Here is a 17,249-nt window from a genome sequence, read left to right as displayed (position 1 = left end):
CATATTTGCAAAACTTTTCTTCTAATTTTCTTATTTCTAACATACTAAAAGAACCTTCTGGTGGAAAACCTCTGGACCATATGTCTTTTTCATTTCATCATGCTTAGGTCCCCCGGTAGGGTCAAAAGTCTGAGACCTACTGTTTCCAATTCTCAGACTTGGAATGGGGAAATATATTCCTTCACTCAAAGGACGTCTCCAATGAGGACCTTAATCTCTACTCACACTTCTTCGGAGTACTTCACACTTCTTCGGACTGCTTCAAAAGTTTCACTTACCCATGAAATCTCTGTCTCACTAATGACACAACCGGGAAACCCTCTTTTATTCAAATAAAAACTAAAAAGCAGTCCTATCGTCTCAGACTATCATATTTCAAAAATGATCCCAGCGCTGGTATTCAAGAAAAGGACCTGCCAGTCCTCTCTCTCAGAAAAGGCCTTGGAGGTATGAGGCTGGAACAGCTACTTCAGTCCAGGCTGGCCATGCACTGCGATCCGGTCCAGAGACACCAGTCGAGGGATCCTGTTCGTGACGCCAAAATTGTGGTGGAAATTTAGTAACGCACAGAGTCAGTTATTTTCTTCTGAGGAGATAAGAGGCTTTAATAATAATATCTTGAAAGAGAGAACAACACAGTACAGAATACAGAGTTGCTCTGAAGCAAAAACACAGTTATATTGCCCGCTCATCACGTCATCTGTCTTTGGTTGATAGTTGATTGTTCTTCTAACTTTCCTCCCAAACCATCAGTTTAGGTTACCCAAAAGGAGTGTATTGCTCCATCACAAGTATGCTTCTTTCACATACAGGGTAATATGAAGAATTTTATGCCTGAAACCTATTTAGACATGCAAAAATATGAAGGACAAAGCAGTTTTAACTTAGTTTGAGTGAAGGAATTCATTTTATATCAAAATCCGGAATTGTGTAGAACTCGTGAAAAGAAGCTTATTCTTGGATTCCTGAAAAAATTTAGTGTTGTTGTTTCCTATCCTGAAAAGTACTACGTTCGTTTTTGTTTAAAGGTATTTAGACATGGATAAATATGAAGGACAAAGCAGTTTTAACTTGGTTTGAGTGAAGGAATTAATTTTATATCAAAATCCGATATTGTGTAGAACTCGTCAAACGACGCTTATTCTCGGATTCCTGAAAAGGTTTAGTGTTGTTCTTTCCTATCCTGCAAAGTACAACGTTCTTTTTTGTTTAAAGCTATTTGGACATGGATAAATATGAAGGACAAAGCAGTTTTAACTTAGTTTGAGTGAAGGAATTCATTTTATATCAAAATCCGAAATTGTGTAGAACTCGTGAAAATAAGCTTATTCTCGGATTCCTAAAGGTTTAGTGTTGTTGTTTCCTATCCTGCAAAGTACAACGTTCTTTTTTGTTTAAAGCTATTTAGACATGGATAAATATGAAGGAAAAGCAGTTTTAACTTGGTTTGAGTGAAGGAATTCATTTTATATCAAAATCCGGAATTGTGCATTATGGCAGCAGAATTGTAGTCTGAATACCTTTATGCCAAACAGATTTGCTTTGCCAAGGGAAGTTTTATAATTGTTTATTGTTTATGTTTACAATATATAAACTAGCAGAATAATTAATTCATCCTCCTGGTCCCTCCCACCCCGGAGAGGGCAGCCAGAGACTGGCTGCAATAGGCATCCCCGCTACCTGGGACCCAACACAGGGCAGGAGGGCCTGATGTCCACCAGGCTCGGGGCCTGCAGTCACCATATTCCGGGAGCTACTGTACCCCCAGAAGGAACCCATCCCGCCCCACCCCACTCAACTGAACGAAAATTCACACCTACTTGCAGCCGAACACCTCCGCTCCCGCTTTTGATGGTGTATAGTCGGGCTTTCGAGCCTTTTCTTCCCCGGTTTTTACAAATTATGGTTGGACATTCAGACCTTGCAGTCGAAAACCTCCGCTCCCTCTTTTGATCATACATTGTCAGGCATTCGCACCTACTTGCAGCCGAATACTTCCGCTCCACCTTTTAGTGATGTATGGTTGGCATTTGCACCTTTTCTTACCCTTTCTTACCCTACTGATTGCTTAAGATTAAGTTGTTTTTTCTCAAACTACAACATTTTTTTAATTGTTGAAACTTGATTTGAAGTGGATAAATAAGGAGGACAAACAGTTTTAAGTCAGGCTGATAGAAGGAATTAATTTTATAGCAAAATCTGTATTTCGTCATATGTCGAGAGATGCTTATTGCTGAAGAAGTACAAAGTACAACGTTGTTTATCGTTGAAACTTGATTAGACATGAATAAATATGAAGGACAAAGCAGTCTTAACTTGGTTAGAGTTAAGGAATTCGTTTTATAGGAGAATCCGAATTCGTGCATAACTCGTAAAATAGAGCTTATTTTCGGATTCCTGAAGAATGAGTCTGGTTCTTTCTCATAATACAAAGTTTGTTGTTTATTGTTGAAACTTCATCAGAAGTGAAGAAATAAATGAATGCCTATCAACAAATGTGGGATCTAAACTCTAGTGCTTCCTCTAAAATAATTTCCTTTCTCAATTCAGAAATGTGTGTGTGTAAGTCACAACACCCGTGACACCAAAACGGCTTTCTTTTCTCTCTTTTCTCTACACTCTGCACTGTGAGCACACACACCAAATCAGAAAGTCTTTTTTCTCTCTTTTCTACATTATGGACTGTGGGGACACAAAACCGCTCTCTCTTTTTTTTTTTGATTGTGTGCCAGGGCGTTGTCTCACGTATTAGATTATGCTTACGATACGAATGGGTTTATCAGTCACATCAGAATCCATACATACTGATCCTCCCGTAATAAAATGGTCGGATCTTATCAAACACACTTTGTTTCTTGTGACAATCAAGTCAGCGAAACAGCGTATACACGTCAAGACACTGAATCAAGTTTGCCACAAGAACTCATAAGTTTGGCAGTATTGCTCTGCCGTCAGCAATCATACACCCATTTTATTTTCGTGAGACATGTGCAGGCACCTGTTCATCTACTGTTCTATCACTATGAATTAGTTTATCTATTATTAATAAGGATACTTCTACAACTACTATCAAAGTATGTCCAGACTTCTTATGTTGTCAGTTGCTATATATGAATAAGTGGGTAGCTACTGACAAGCATTAAGCATGTCACACAGCCCAAACATATAACATTTCAGGACACACCACACAGTTAACAACCACAGTGAAGTGTCAAAGCCCAAACATGTAACATTCAACAGTACACTTACACAACACATTCAAATCAAACAGTCAGACAACATACAAGAACATATACCCCAGCCGGCATTGCTCCCTGCCTATTTTCCTACAGCTCACTATGTGTGCGCACACCTTTATTCACAAACTCTTCAACTTATACTCTTTTACCAAAGCTGCTACAGCTCGATTGGCCGAATACCCTTAGATCCTATTTCGGTGAATTTGACATCTGCCTTACATGTAACAGATTAGCGGTTTAGCAGTTTTAATTTAGTTTGAGTGAAGGAATTCATTTTATAGCAAAATCCGAAATCGTGAAGAACTCATGAAAGTAAGCTTATTCTCGGATTCCTGAAACTTTAGATTTGCTCTTTCTTTTACTGCAAAGTACAACGTTGTTTTTTTTTTGTTTAAATCTTTCTAGACATGGTAAATATGAAGGACAAAGCAGTTTTAACATAGTTTGAGTGAAGGAATTCATTTTATAGATAAAATCCCAAGAGTCTGCTGAGAAAAGAGAGTGAATGCGAAGTAGACTTTAACACGGCTCTGGGAGCGAGCCGAGTGTGGGCTGACCGGGAGAATTGCTTGAAAGAAACGCGACACCGAATGAGCGGTCAGAACAAAGCCTCAATACGGTGTTCCCGTGGTGTTTTTGTTGCTGCCTTGTCGATTGCACAGGGGCAAGCGTTTCAACCAAGCAACGCTCACCATGGGGAAGGTGGCTATGGCAACTAGCCTGATGCCCTGCTCCCGCAGTGACGGATAATCGTACTCTGGTTTCTCTTCATAACATACAAGTCTTTCGCCTTTTACTAAAGACTTTCGTGGAGAGCAGCACTAATGAGTTGTTTCTATTTTTGGCAGGCTTTACCTTTGCGGGTGAAGCCCTTTCTGTCTGTGCAAAAGAAATCTTGTTACTGTGCAGAGTGACTTCTCTGAGTAGAGTCGCCTTACTTGTTGCGACTGTGCCGATGTTCGAAGCTGGAGTGCAAAGTTGTTGCTTGAATGGTGCTCGCTGGAGCGTGTGGTAGTGTAAAGTTATACCATTTAAAAGGGCTGAAGAGTGCTCAGTGCAGCGGGTGGGCGGAGGTGCAAAGTGACACTATGGCCATAAAAAGAACACCGCTACAAGTGCGCATTGTGCCAGGAAGGGCCCTCGGACGTGAACCAGTGGACAGTTATCGCTTCTCGGCCTTTTGGCTAAGATCAAGTGTAGTATCTGTTCTTATCAGTTTAATGTCTGATATGTCCTCTATGCGAGACTACATATTAAATGGATTTTTATCAATAGGAGTTGAAAAAGAAGCTTGCTCCGTTCACTCCAAGCATCGACCCGGTACTGCAGTGCCGCTGGGAACGGTGCGCTCTCCTCTGCTCTTGTGAAAAAGCAAACAGCGGTGCAGGATGGAAGTTTCAGGGAGCCTAAGATGAAACTTTCTTTTAATCTGCTGATAAAAGAGAGTGAATGCGAAGAAGACTTTAACACGGCTCTGGGAGCGAGCCGAGTGCGGGCTAACCAGGAGAATTGCTTGAAAGAAACGCGACACCGAATGAGCGGTCAGAACAAAGCCTCAATACGGTGTTCCTGTGGTGTTTTTATAAAATGCGGTGTAAAAAAAGGTGTGAATGCCCCATAGAAAACTAAAAGGTGGAGCGGAAGTGTTCGGCTGCAAGAAGGTGTGAATGTCCGACTATATTTGGTGAAAAGCAGGTGAAGCAAGGTCTGAATGCCCAATCTTACATCATCAAGAGATCAGAGGTGTTTGGCGGCAAGAAAACGGGTAAGGTGTGAATGACCGACTAAATATCAACAAAAGTGGGGGCGGAGGTCTTCGGATGCAAGTAGGTGTGAATATCCCACCATACAAGTATGGTGGAGAGGAAGCTGTGAATAGCCGACCATAGTTTGCAAAAAGTGGGTGAGAAAAGGTGCGAATGTCCAACCATACATGATCAAAACAGGGAGCGGAGGTGTTTGGCTGCGACAAGGTGTGAATGTCCACACATAATTAATGAAAAGCGGGCAACAAGTAGGTTTGAATGCCCAACCATACATCAACAAAAGCAGGAGTGGATGTGTTTGGCTAGAAGAAGGTTTGAATGTCCGAGCATAGTTTGTAAAAAGCGGGTAAGAAAAGGTGCGAATGCCCGACAAAGTATGATCAAAAGAGGGAGTGGAGGTTTTCGGCTACAAGAAGGTTTGAATGTACGACCATAGTTTGTAAAAAGCGGGTAAGAAAAGGTGCGAATGCCCGAACATACACCATCAAAAGAGGGAGCGGAGGTGTTCCGCTGAGAGACGGTGTGAATGTCCGACCATAGTTGGTAAAAAGCGGGTAAGAAAAGGTTCGAATGCCCGAATATATACCATCAAAAGCGGAAGCGGAGGTGTTCGGCTGTAAGAAGTTGTGAACGTCCGACCAAAGTTTGTAAAAAGCAGTTAAGAAAAGGTTCGAATATCCAACCAAACATAATAAAAAGTGGGAGCAGAGCTGTTCGACTGCAAGTAGGTGTGAATGTCCAGCCATAATTCCTGAAAAATGGGTAAGAAAAGGTGCGAATGCCCAACCATACATCATCAAAAGAAGAAGTGGATGTGTTCTGCTACAAGAAGGTTTGAATGTCCGACCATAGTTTGTAAAAAGTGGGTAAGAAAAAGTTCGAATGCCCGAACATACACCATCAAAAGAGGGAGCGGAGGTGTTCCGCTGTAAGACGGTGTGAATGTCCGACCATAATTGGTAAAAAGCGGGTAAGAAAAGGTTAAAATACCCGACTGTACACAATCAATAGCGGGAGCGGAGTTGTTCAGCTACAAGAAGGTGTGAAAGTCCGACCATGGTTTGTAAAACGCGGGTAAGACAAGGTGCGAATGCCCGACAATGTATGATCAAAAGAGGGAGCGGAGGTGTTCGGCTGCAAGGTCTGAATTTCCAACCGTAATTTGTAAACACCGTTGAAGAAAAGCCTCGAAAGCCCGACTATACACCATCAAAAGCGGGAGCAGAGGTGTTCAGCTGCATACAATCAGGTTTTTGCAAATTATGATCTGACATTCACACATGCTTTTGATGATGTATGGTTGGGCATTCGCACCTTTTTTTACCCATTTTTCAGGAATTATGGGTAGACATTCACACCTTCTTGAAGCTGAACACCTCCTCTCCCGCATATGATCATGTGCGGTTTGATATTCGAAAATTTTCTTTCATGTTTTCTAGCAATTATTGATTGACATTCAGACCTTCTTGCAGCTGAACCCCTCTGCTCCCGCTTTTGATGGTGTATAGTCGGGCTTTCGAGCCTTTTCTTCCCCGGTTTTTACAAATTATGGTTGGACATTCAGACCTTCTTTTAGCCGAAAACCTCTGCTCCCTCTTTTGATCATACATTGTCGGGCATTCGCACCTTTTCTTACCCGCTATTTACAAAAAATGGTCGGCCATTCACACCTTCTTGTAGCCGAACACATTCGCTCCCGCTATTGATTGTGTACAGTCGGGTATTTTAACCAACTACGGTCGGACATTCACACCTTCTTATGGCGGAACACCTCCGCTCCCTCTTTTGATGGTGTATGTTCGGGCATTCGAACCTTTTCTTACCCGCTTTTTACAAACTATGCTCGGACATTCAAACCTTCTTGTAGCCTAACACATCCAGTCCTGCTTTTGATGATGTATGGTTGGGCATTCGCACCTTTTTTTTTACCCATTTTTGAGGAATTATGGGTGGACATTCACACCTTCTTGCAGCTGAACACCTCCTCTCCCACTTATGATCATGTGCGGTTGGATATTCGAAAATTTTCTTTCATGTTTTCTAGCAATTATTGATGGACATTCAGACCTTGTTGCAGCTGAACCCCTCTGCTCCCGCTTTTGATGGTGTATAGTCGGGCTTTCGAGCCTTTTCTTCCCCGGTTTTTACAAATTATGGTTGGACATTCAGACCTTGTTTTAGCCGAAAACCTCCGCTCCCTCTTTTGATCATACATTGTCGGGCATTCGCACCTTTTCTTACCCGCTATTTACAAAAAATGGTCGGCCATTCACACCTTCTTGTAGCCGAACACATTCGCTCCCGCTATTGATTGTGTACAGTCGGGTATTTTAACCAACTACGGTCGGACATTCACACCTTCTTATGGCGGAACACCTCCGCTCCCTCTTTTGATGGTGTATGTTCGGGCATTCGAAACTTTTCTTACCCGCTTTTTACAAACTATGCTCGGACATTCAAACCTTCTTGTAGCCTAACACATCCAGTCCTGCTTTTGATGATGTATGGTTGGGCATTCGCACCTTTTTTTTTACCCATTTTTGAGGAATTATGGGTGGACATTCACACCTTCTTGCAGCTGAACACCTCCGCTCCCGCTTTTGATGGTGTATAGTTGGGCTTCCGAGCCTTTTCTTCCCCGGTTTTTACAAATTATGGTTGGACATTTAGACCTTCTTGCAGCCGAAAACCTCCGTTCCCTCTTTTGATCATACATTGTCGGGCATTCGCACCTTTTCTTACCCGCTTTTTACCAATTATGGTCGGATATTCACACCTTCTTACAGCGAAAAACCTCCGCTCCCTTTTTTGATCATTTATGGTCTGGCAATACTACCTTTTCGTACCCGTTTTTGACTAATTATGGCTGGACATTCACAGCTTCTTGCAGCCGAACACCTCTTCTCCCGCTTTTGATGATGAATGGTCCGGCATTCTTACCTTCTTACCAGAGCCTTCTTACCAGAGCCGTGTTAAAGTCTGCTTCGCATTCACTCTCTTTTCTCAGCAGATTAAAAGAAAGTTCCATACTGCACCGCTGTTTGCTTTTTCACAAGAGCAGAGGAGAGCGCACCGTTCCCAGCGGCACTGCAGTACCGGGTCGATGCTTGGAGTGAATGGAGCAAGCTCCTTTTTCAACTCCTATTGATAAAAATACATTTAATATGTAGTCCTTGCATAGACATATCACATATTAAACTGATAAGTACAGATACTACACTTGATCTTAGCCAAAAGGCTAGAACCAGAATCATTCTTCAGGAATCCGAAAATAAGCTCTATTTTATGAGTTATGCACGAATTCGGATTCTCCTATAAAACGAATTCCTTAACTCAAACCAAGTTAAGACTGCTTTGTCCTTCATATTTATTCATGTCTAATCAAGTTTCAACGATAAACAACGTTGTACTTTGTAGAATGAGAAAGAACTTCTTCAGCAATAAGCATCTCTCGACATATGACGAAGTACAGATTTTGCTATAAAATGAATTCCTTCTATCAGCCTGACTTAAAACTGTTTGTCCTCCTTATTTATCCACTTCAAATCAAGTTTCAACAAATAAAAAAATGTTGTAGTTTGAGAAAGTACAACTTAATCTTCAGCAATCAGTATAAAAAGAGGTGCAAATGCCAACCATACATACCTAAAAGGTGGTAATCGAGCTGTAGCAGCTTCGGTAAAAGAGTATAAGTTGAAGAGTTTGTGAATAAAGGTGTGCGCACACATAGTGTGCTGTACGAAAATAGGCAGGGAGCAATGCCGGCTGGGGTATATGTTCTTGTATGTTGTCTGACTGTTTGATTTGAATGTGTTGTGTAAGTGTCCTGTTGAATGTTACATGTTTGGGCTTTGACACGCTTCACTGTGGTTGTTAACTGTGTGGTGTGTCCTGAAATGTTATATGTTTGGGCTGTGTGACATGCTTAATGCTTGTCAGTAGCTACCCACTTATTCATATATAGCAACTGACAACATAAGAAGTCCGGACATACTTTGATAGTAGTTGTAGAAGTATCCTTATTGATAATAGATCACTAATTCATAGTGATAGAACAGTAGATGAACAGGTGCTTGCACATGTCTCACGAAAATAAAATGGGTGTATCATTGCTGATGGCAGAGCAATACTGCCAAACTTATGAGTTCTTGTGGCAAACTTGATTCAGTGTCTTGACGTGTATACGCTGTTTCGCTGACTTGATTGTCACAAGAAACAAAGTGTGTTTGATAAGATCCGACCATTTTATTACGGGAGGATCAGTATGTATGGATTCTGATGTGACTGATAAACCCATTCGTATCTTAAGCATAATCTAATACATGAGACAACGCCCTGGCACACGATAAAAAAAAAAAAGAGAGAGAGCGGTTTTGTGTCCCCACAGTCCATAATGTAGAAAAGAGAGAAAAAAGCCTTTCTGATTTGGTGTGTGTGCTCATAGTGCAGAGTGTAGAGAAAAGAAAGCCGTTTTGGTGTCACGGGTGTTGTGACTTACACACACACATTTCTAAATTGAGAAAGGAAATTATTTTAGAGGAAGCACTAGAGTTTAGATCCCACATTTGTTGATAGGCATTCATTTATTTCTTCACTTCTGATGAAGTTTCAACAATAAACAACAAACTTTGTATTATGAGAAAGAACCAGAATCATTCTTCAGGAATCCGAAAATAAGCTCTATTTTATGAGTTATGCACGAATTCGGATTCTCCTATAAAACGAATTCCTTAACTCTAACCAAGTTAAGACTGCTTTGTCCTTCATATTTATTCATGTCTAATCAAGTTTCAACGATAAACAACGTTGTACTTTATAGAATGAGAAAGAACTTCTTCAGCAATAAGCATCTCTCGACATATGACGAAATACAGATTTTGCTATAAAATTAATTTCTTCTATCAGCGTGACTTAAAACTGTTTGTCCTCCTTATTTATCCACTTCAAATCAAGTTTCAACAATTAAAAAAAAATTGTAGTTTGAGAAAGAACAACTTAATCTTCAGCAATAAGTATAAAAAGAGGGTAACAAAAGGTGCAAATGCCAACCATACATCACTAAAAGCTGGAGCGGAAGTATTCAGCTGCAAGTAGGTGTGAATGTTCGACCATAATTTGTAAAAAGTGGGTAAGAAAAGGTTCGAATGCCCGACTAAATATTAACAAAAGCCTAAAGTGGTTCTTTGGCAATTTCCTGCTCCCTGCTTCTTACAAAAATTCCTTTACTCTTTATTTCTGCTAAAACTGACATTTCCTTTTTGACATCTTTGATTTCTTCTTTAAAGTCTATGCCACACTGATTTAGTTTAAAGTAGCGCTGTAAGCGTTTATGTAGTCCCATCATACATCTATTCTCTTTCCTTTTTTTACGTTTACCTTGCTGTTTAAAAAAAGTCTGGGTCGTTTCTTTCACCATTTCCCACCATTGTGCATGTGTTTCGTAGAGGTCTTGAAGGGTCTGCCACTCTTTATAACATTCCCTGTACTGACTGACTATGATTTCATCCTCCAACAGGGAACAGTTGAGTTTCCACAGACCACTTCCTACCGTCACACCAGAAGGGGGTGAAAGGGTGCAGGAGAGCATAAGGTGGTCTGAAATGAAAACAGGGGTTATTCTAACATCAGTGGGTGGGCAATCTCTAGTAAAGAAATAATCAATGCGAGAGGCTCTGGTGCCATCATGACTAAACCAGGTGAAGCCCTCCTCTCTGGGATGCATGGTTTTAAAACAGTCAGTAAGCTTAAAATCCCTGCATATGCCCTGAAGTAAAATCGAAGTCTTATCCACTTTAAAATCTACCCCTGCTCTTTTTCTATCTTCCCTGCTCAAGATACAGTTAAAATCCCCTCCTACAACTAAAGGTACTTGCCCTAGCATGTAAAGCTGTATATCTTCTAAAAGGTCATACCTTTCATTTTTTCCATTGAAACCATCAATATTTAAGAGGTTAAAGTCTTGCCCCATAAAATTCAAGTGTGCTAAAAGTGCCCGTCCGTCTCTCACCACTGTGCTACCTTTCACCAGAACATGCAGATTTTTAATTAGAATGACCACACCATCATTTTTATTTTGATTTGAGCCACTCCATATCGATAAATGGGGCCACATTTCCTCCCATTGTCTATGGTTTTTTAAAAAAGGTAGTCCACATTCTTGTATTAAAAACACATCTGATTTTATGGAGTCTAAGAAGGATAAAATACTCTGGGCTCTTGTCTTTGATTTCACACTTCTCACATTTAGTGTTGAGAAGGTGAGAACCATTAAAAGCATAAAGGAAAGTAGGTATGTCATTTTCGTTTTTCTAAGTTATCAAAACAAATTACACACAGGTTATTTCTTGGGAAACTAGCTCTTCCTTCATTTCTTTAGGTGAAAAGTGAGTAGGGTGATCTATATTTCCTTTTCGGACTCTCGGTGTTGGCCTCTGACGCAATGTTGCATTTAACTTTGAGTCCCTGGGGGTTGATTGCAGACCTGAAGTTAAAAAGGAGACCTCATTTGGTGAGTCGGAGGGGAAGACTCTAGGTTCTTCCACTGAAGAACTTCTTTGTCAGGCATTCGCACCTTGTCTTACCCACTTTTTACAAACTTTAGTGCAAAGTCTGCAAGGTTGCTAAAAGACTAGAATGCCGGACAATACATCATCAAAAGCGGGAGAAGTGGTTTTTCGGCTGCAAGTAGGTGTGAATGTCCAGCCATAATTACTCACAAACGGGTAAGAAAAGGTACTATTGCCAGACCATATATGATCAAAACAGGGAGCGGAGGTGGTTCAGCTGCAAGAAGGTTTGAATGTCCGACTAAAGTTCAAATATATTAACAAAAGCGGGAGGAGAGGTCTTCGGATGAGAGTGGTTGAAAATTTCCAACCATAATGTATAAAATGCGGTGAAAAAAAGGTGTGATAGAACACTAAAAGGTGGAGCAGAAGTGTTCGGCTGCAAGAAGGTGTGAATGTCCGACTATATTTGGTGAAAAGCAGGTGAAGCAAGGTCTGAATGCCCAACCTTACATCATCAAAAGCGAGATCAGAGGTGTTTGGCTGCAAGAAGGCCATAGTTTGCCAAAAGGGGGTAAGGTGCGAATGTCCGACTAAATATCAACAAAATTTGGGGCGGAGGTCTTCGGATGCAAGTGGGTGTGAATGTCCGACTATATTTGGTGAAAAGCAGGTGAAGCAAGGTCTGAATGCCCAACCTTACATCATCAAAAGCGAGATCAGAGGTGTTTGGCTGCAAGGAGGCCATAGTTTGCCAAAAGGTGCGAATGACCGACTAAATATCAACAAAAGTGGGGGCGGAGGTCTTCGGATGCAAGTGGGTGTGAATATCCCACCATACAAGTATGGTGGAGAGGAAGCTGTGAATGGCCGACCATAGTAAAAGGCGGGTGAGAGAAGGTGCAAATGTCAAACCATACATAATCAAAACAGGGAGCGGAGGTGTTCTGCTGTAAGAAGGTGTGAATGTCAAACCATAGTTGGTAAAAAGCGGGTAAGAAAAGGTTAAAATACCCGACTGTACACAATCAATAGCGGGAGCGGAGTTGTTCGGCTACTAAAAGGTGTGAAAGTCCGACCATGGTTTGTAAAAAGCGGGTAAGAAAAGGTGCGAATGCCCGACAATGTATGATCAAAAGAGGGAGTGGAGGTTTTCGGCTGCAAGAAGGTCTGAATGTCCAACCATAATTTTTTAAAAACCGGGGAAGAAATGGCTCGAAAGCCCGACTATACACCATCAAAAGTGGGAGCGGAGGTGTTCAGCTGCAAGACGATCTGAATGTCCATCAATAATTGCTAGAAAACATGAAAGAAAATTTTCGAATATCAAACTGCACATGATCATAAGCGGGAGAGGAGGTGTTCAGCTGCAAGAAGGTGTGAATGTCTACCCATAATTACTGAAAAATGGGTAAGAAAAGGTGCGAATGCCTAACCATACATCATCAAAAGAGGGAGCGGAGGTGTTCCGCTGTAACACGGTGTGAATGTCCGACCATAGATGGTAAAAAGCGGGTAAGAAAAGGTTAAATTACCCGACTGTACACAATCAAAAGAGGGAGCGGAGTTGTTCAGCTAAGAGAAGGTGTGAAAGTCCGACCTTGGTTTGTAAAAAGCGGGTAAGAAAAGGTTCGTATGCCCGAATATACACCATCAAAAGCGGAAGCGGAGGTGTTCGGCTGCAAGATATTGTGAACGTCCGACCAAAGTTTGTAAAAAGCAGTTAAGAAAAGGTTCGAATATCTAACCAAACATAATCAAAAGCGGGAGCAGAGCTGTTCGACTGGAAGTAGGTGTGAATGTCAGATCATAATTTGCAAAAAGCTGATGAGAAAGGGTGAGAATGCCCGACTATACACATTCAAATGCGGTAGCGGAGTTGTTCGGCTGTGAGTAGGTGTGAATCTCCAACCATAATTGCTGAAAAATGTGTTAGAAAAGGTAAAAATGCCGGTCCATACATAATCAAAATCGGGAGAGGTGGTGTTCAGCTGCAAGAAGGTCTAAATGTCCATCAATAATTGCTAGAAAACATGAAAGAAAATTTTCGAAAATCAAACCACACATGATCATAAGTGGGAGAGGAGGTGTTCAGCTGCAAGAAGGTGTGAATGTCCACCCATAATACCTGAAAAATGGGTAAAAAAAGGTGCGAATGCCCAACCATACATCATCAAAAGCAGGAGTGCATGTGTTCGGCTACAAGAAGGTGTGAACGTCCAACCAAAGTTTGTAAAAAGCAGTTAAGAAAAGGTTCGAATATCCAACCATACATAATCAAAAGCGGGAGCAGAGCTGTTCGACTGCAAGTAGGTGTGAATGTCAGATCATAATTTGCAAAAAGCTGATGAGAAAGGGTGAGAATGCCCGACTATACACCATCAAATGCGGTAGCGGAGTTGTTCGGCTGTGAGTAGGTGTGAATCTCCAACCATAATTGCTGAAAAATGTGTTAGAAAAGGTAAGAATGCCGGTCCATACATCATCAAAAGCGGGAGAGGTGGTTTTCGGCTGCAAGTAGGTATGCACGAATTCGGATTCTCCTATAAAACGAATTCCTTAACTCTAACCAAGTTAAGACTGCTTTGTCCTTCATATTTATTCATGTCTAATCAAGTTTCAACGATAAACAACGTTGTACTTTGTAGAATGAGAAAGAACTTCTTCAACAATAAGCATCTCTCGACATATGACGAAATACAGATTTTGCTATAAAATTAATTCCTTCTATCAGCCTGACTTAAAACTGTTTGTCCTCCTTATTTATCCACTTCAAATCAAGTTTCAACAATTAAAAAAATGTTGTAGTTTGAGAAAAAACAACTTAATCTTAAGCAATCAGTAGGGTAAGAAAGGGTAAGAAAAGGTGCAAATGCCAACCATACATCACTAAAAGGTGGAGCGGAAGTATTCGGCTGCAAGTAGGTGCGAATGCCTGACAATGTATGATCAAAAGAGGGAGCGGAGGTTTTCGGCTGCAAGGTCTGAATGTCCAACCATAATTTGTAAAAACCGGGGATGAAAAGGCTCGAAAGCCCGACTATACACCATCAAAGGAGGGAGCGGAGGTGTTCCGCTGTAAGAAGGTGTGAATGTCCGACCATAGTTGGCAAAAAGCAGGTAAGAAAAGGTTGAAATACCCGATTGTACACAATCAATAGCGGGATTAGAGTTGTTCCGCTACTAAAAGGTGTGAAAGTCCGACCATGGTTTGTAAAAAGCGGGTAAGAAAAGGTGCGAATGCCCAACAATGTATGATCAAAAGAGGGAGCGGAGGTTTTCGGCTGAAACAAGGTCTGAATGTCCATCCATATTTTGTAAAAATCTGGGAAGAAAAGGCTCGAAAGCCCGACTATACACCATCAACAGCTGGAGCGGAGGTGTTCAGCTGCAAGAAGGTCTGAATGTCCATCAATAATTGCTAGAAAACATGGAAGAGAATTTTCGAATATCAAACCGCACATGATCCCATAATTACTGCAAAATGGGTAAGAAAAGGTACGAATGCCCAACCATACATGATCCTAACAGGGAGCGGAGGTGTTTGGCTGCGACAAGGTGTGTATGTCCACCCATAATTAATGAAAAGCGGGCAACAAGTAGGTTTGAATACCCATCATCAAAAGCAGGAGTGGATGTGTTCGGCTACAAGAAGGTTTGAATGTCTGACCATAGTTTGTAAAAAGCGGGTAAGAAAAGGTTCGAATGCCCGAACATACACCATCAAAGGAGGGAGCGGAGGTGTTCCGCTGTAAGAAGGTGTGAATGTCCAACCATAATTGGCAAAAAGCAGGTAAGAAAAGGTTAAAATACCCTATTGTACACAATCAATAGCGGGAGCAGAGTTGTTCCGCTACTAAAAGGTGTGAAAATCCGACCATGAATGGTACAGTACAATCACCATGGGGTATTCACACCTTTTTTTCACCGCATTTTATTGATTATGGTTGGAAATTCTCACCCACTTTTATCCGAAGACCTCTCCTCCTGCTTTTGTTAATATATAGTCGGGCATTCAAACCTTTTCTTACCCGCTTTTTACAAATTATGGTCGAACATTCAAACCTACTTGCAGCCGAACACCTCCGCTCCCGCTCAACCAAACATAATCAAAAGCGGGAGCAGAGCTGTTCGACTGCAAGTAGGTGTGAATGTCCAGCCATAATTACTCACAAACGGGGGAAGAAAAGGTAGTATTGCCAGACCATACATGATCAAAACAGGGAGCGGAGGTTCAGCTGCAAGGTGTGAATGTCTGACTATAGTTTGTAAAAAGCGGGTAAGACAAGGTGCGAATGCCCGACAATGTATGATCAAAAGAGAGAGCGGAGGTGTTCGGCTGCAAGGTCTGAATGTCCAACCATAATTTGTAAAAACCGGGTAAGAAAAGCCTCGAAAGCCCGAATATACATCATCAAAAGCGGGAGCGGAGGTGTTCAGCTGCAAGAAGGTGTGAATGTTCGACTGAAGTTTGTAAAAAGCTGGTAAGACAAGGAGCGATGTCCCGACATTGTATGATCAAAAGCGGGAGCGGAGGTGTCCAGCTGTGAGTAGGTGTGAATGTCCGACCATAATTGCTGAAAAATGTGTTAGAAAAGGTAAGAATACTGGACCATACATCATCAAAAGCGGGAGAGGTGGTGTTCGGCTGCAAGAAGGTGTGAAAGTCCGACAATGGTTTGTAAAAAGCGGGTAATAAAAGGTTCGAATTCCCGAAATTACATAATCAAAAACGGAAGCGGAGGTGTTCGGATGCAAGAAGGTGTGAACGTCCGACCAAAGTTTGTAAAAAGCAGTGAAAAGCGAGAAAAAGCTTTTCGTGAGTTCTGCATGATTTGGGATTTTGCTTATAAAATGCATTACTTCACTCAAACTATGTTAAAACTGATTTGTCCTTCATATTTACCATGTCTAGAAAGATTTAAACAAAAAAACAACGTTGTACTTTGCAGTAAAAGAAAGAGCAAATCTAAAGTTTCAGGAATCCGAGTATAAGCCTGCTTTCATGAGTTCTGCACGATTTCGGATTTTGCTATAAAATGAATTGCTTTGCTCAAACCAAGTTAAAACTGCTTTGTCCTTCCATATTCATCAATGTCTAGATCGACTTCAACAAAGAAAAACATTGGACTTTGCAGTAGAAGAAGTTGAAATCCATCTACACATTGATAAATATGAAGGACAAAGCAGTTCCCATAAGAAAATAAGCTTATTCTCGGATTCCTGATCCTTCAGTTTTGCTCTTTCTTCTACTGCAAAATACAATGTTGTTCTTTGTTGAAGTCGATCTAGACATTGATAAATATGCATGAAAAAGCAGTTTTAACTTGGTTTGAGTGAATGAATTAATTTTATACATAAAATCCGAAATCGTGCAGAACTCATGAAAATAAGCTTATTCTCGGATTCCTAAAACTTTTGATTGGCTCTTTCTTTTACTGCAAAGTACAACGTTGTTTTTTTGTTTAAATCTATCGAGACATTGATAAATATGAAGGTAAAAGCCGTTTTAACATAGTTTGAGTGAAGGAATTGATTTTATAGATAAAATCCCAAATCATGCAGAACTCCTCAAAAGGGGCGTATGGCTTAATCACAAGTGTGGCTCTTTCTCATTCAGGGTAGTATGAGGAAGTTTATGCTTGAAATATATGTAGAAATGGGTACATATGAAGGACAAAGCAGTGTTAACTTAGTTTGAGTGAAGGAATTCATTTTATACATAAAATCCCAAATCA

At 41.0% G+C, this 17,249-nt stretch overlaps 3 non-coding genes across 3 annotated transcripts; 2 read left to right on the top strand and 1 right to left on the bottom strand.

Annotated features, from left to right (window-relative positions):
- The first annotated feature begins 3,991 nt into the window (after positions 1–3,991).
- LOC140286266 (U5 spliceosomal RNA) lies at positions 3,992–4,105 on the top strand. Its single transcript, XR_011911115.1, has one exon. It is a non-coding gene; the product is annotated as a U5 spliceosomal RNA (small nuclear RNA).
- A 298-nt stretch (positions 4,106–4,403) lies between these two features.
- Positions 4,404–4,593, top strand: LOC140286247 (U2 spliceosomal RNA). Its single transcript, XR_011911098.1, has one exon. It is a non-coding gene; the product is annotated as a U2 spliceosomal RNA (small nuclear RNA).
- Positions 4,594–8,067: 3,474 nt separating this feature from the next.
- On the bottom strand, positions 8,068–8,254 carry LOC140286253 (U2 spliceosomal RNA). The gene has a single exon (XR_011911104.1). It is a non-coding gene; the product is annotated as a U2 spliceosomal RNA (small nuclear RNA).
- Positions 8,255–17,249: the final 8,995 nt, after the last annotated feature.

The sequence above is a fragment of the Leuresthes tenuis genome, unplaced genomic scaffold, assembly GCF_036924035.1.
Source record: "Leuresthes tenuis unplaced genomic scaffold, fLeuTen1.0.hap1 SCAF_80, whole genome shotgun sequence".
NCBI classification, from domain to species: Eukaryota; Metazoa; Chordata; class Actinopteri; order Atheriniformes; family Atherinopsidae; genus Leuresthes; species Leuresthes tenuis.
This window is presented reverse-complemented; position numbering and strand designations above follow the sequence as displayed.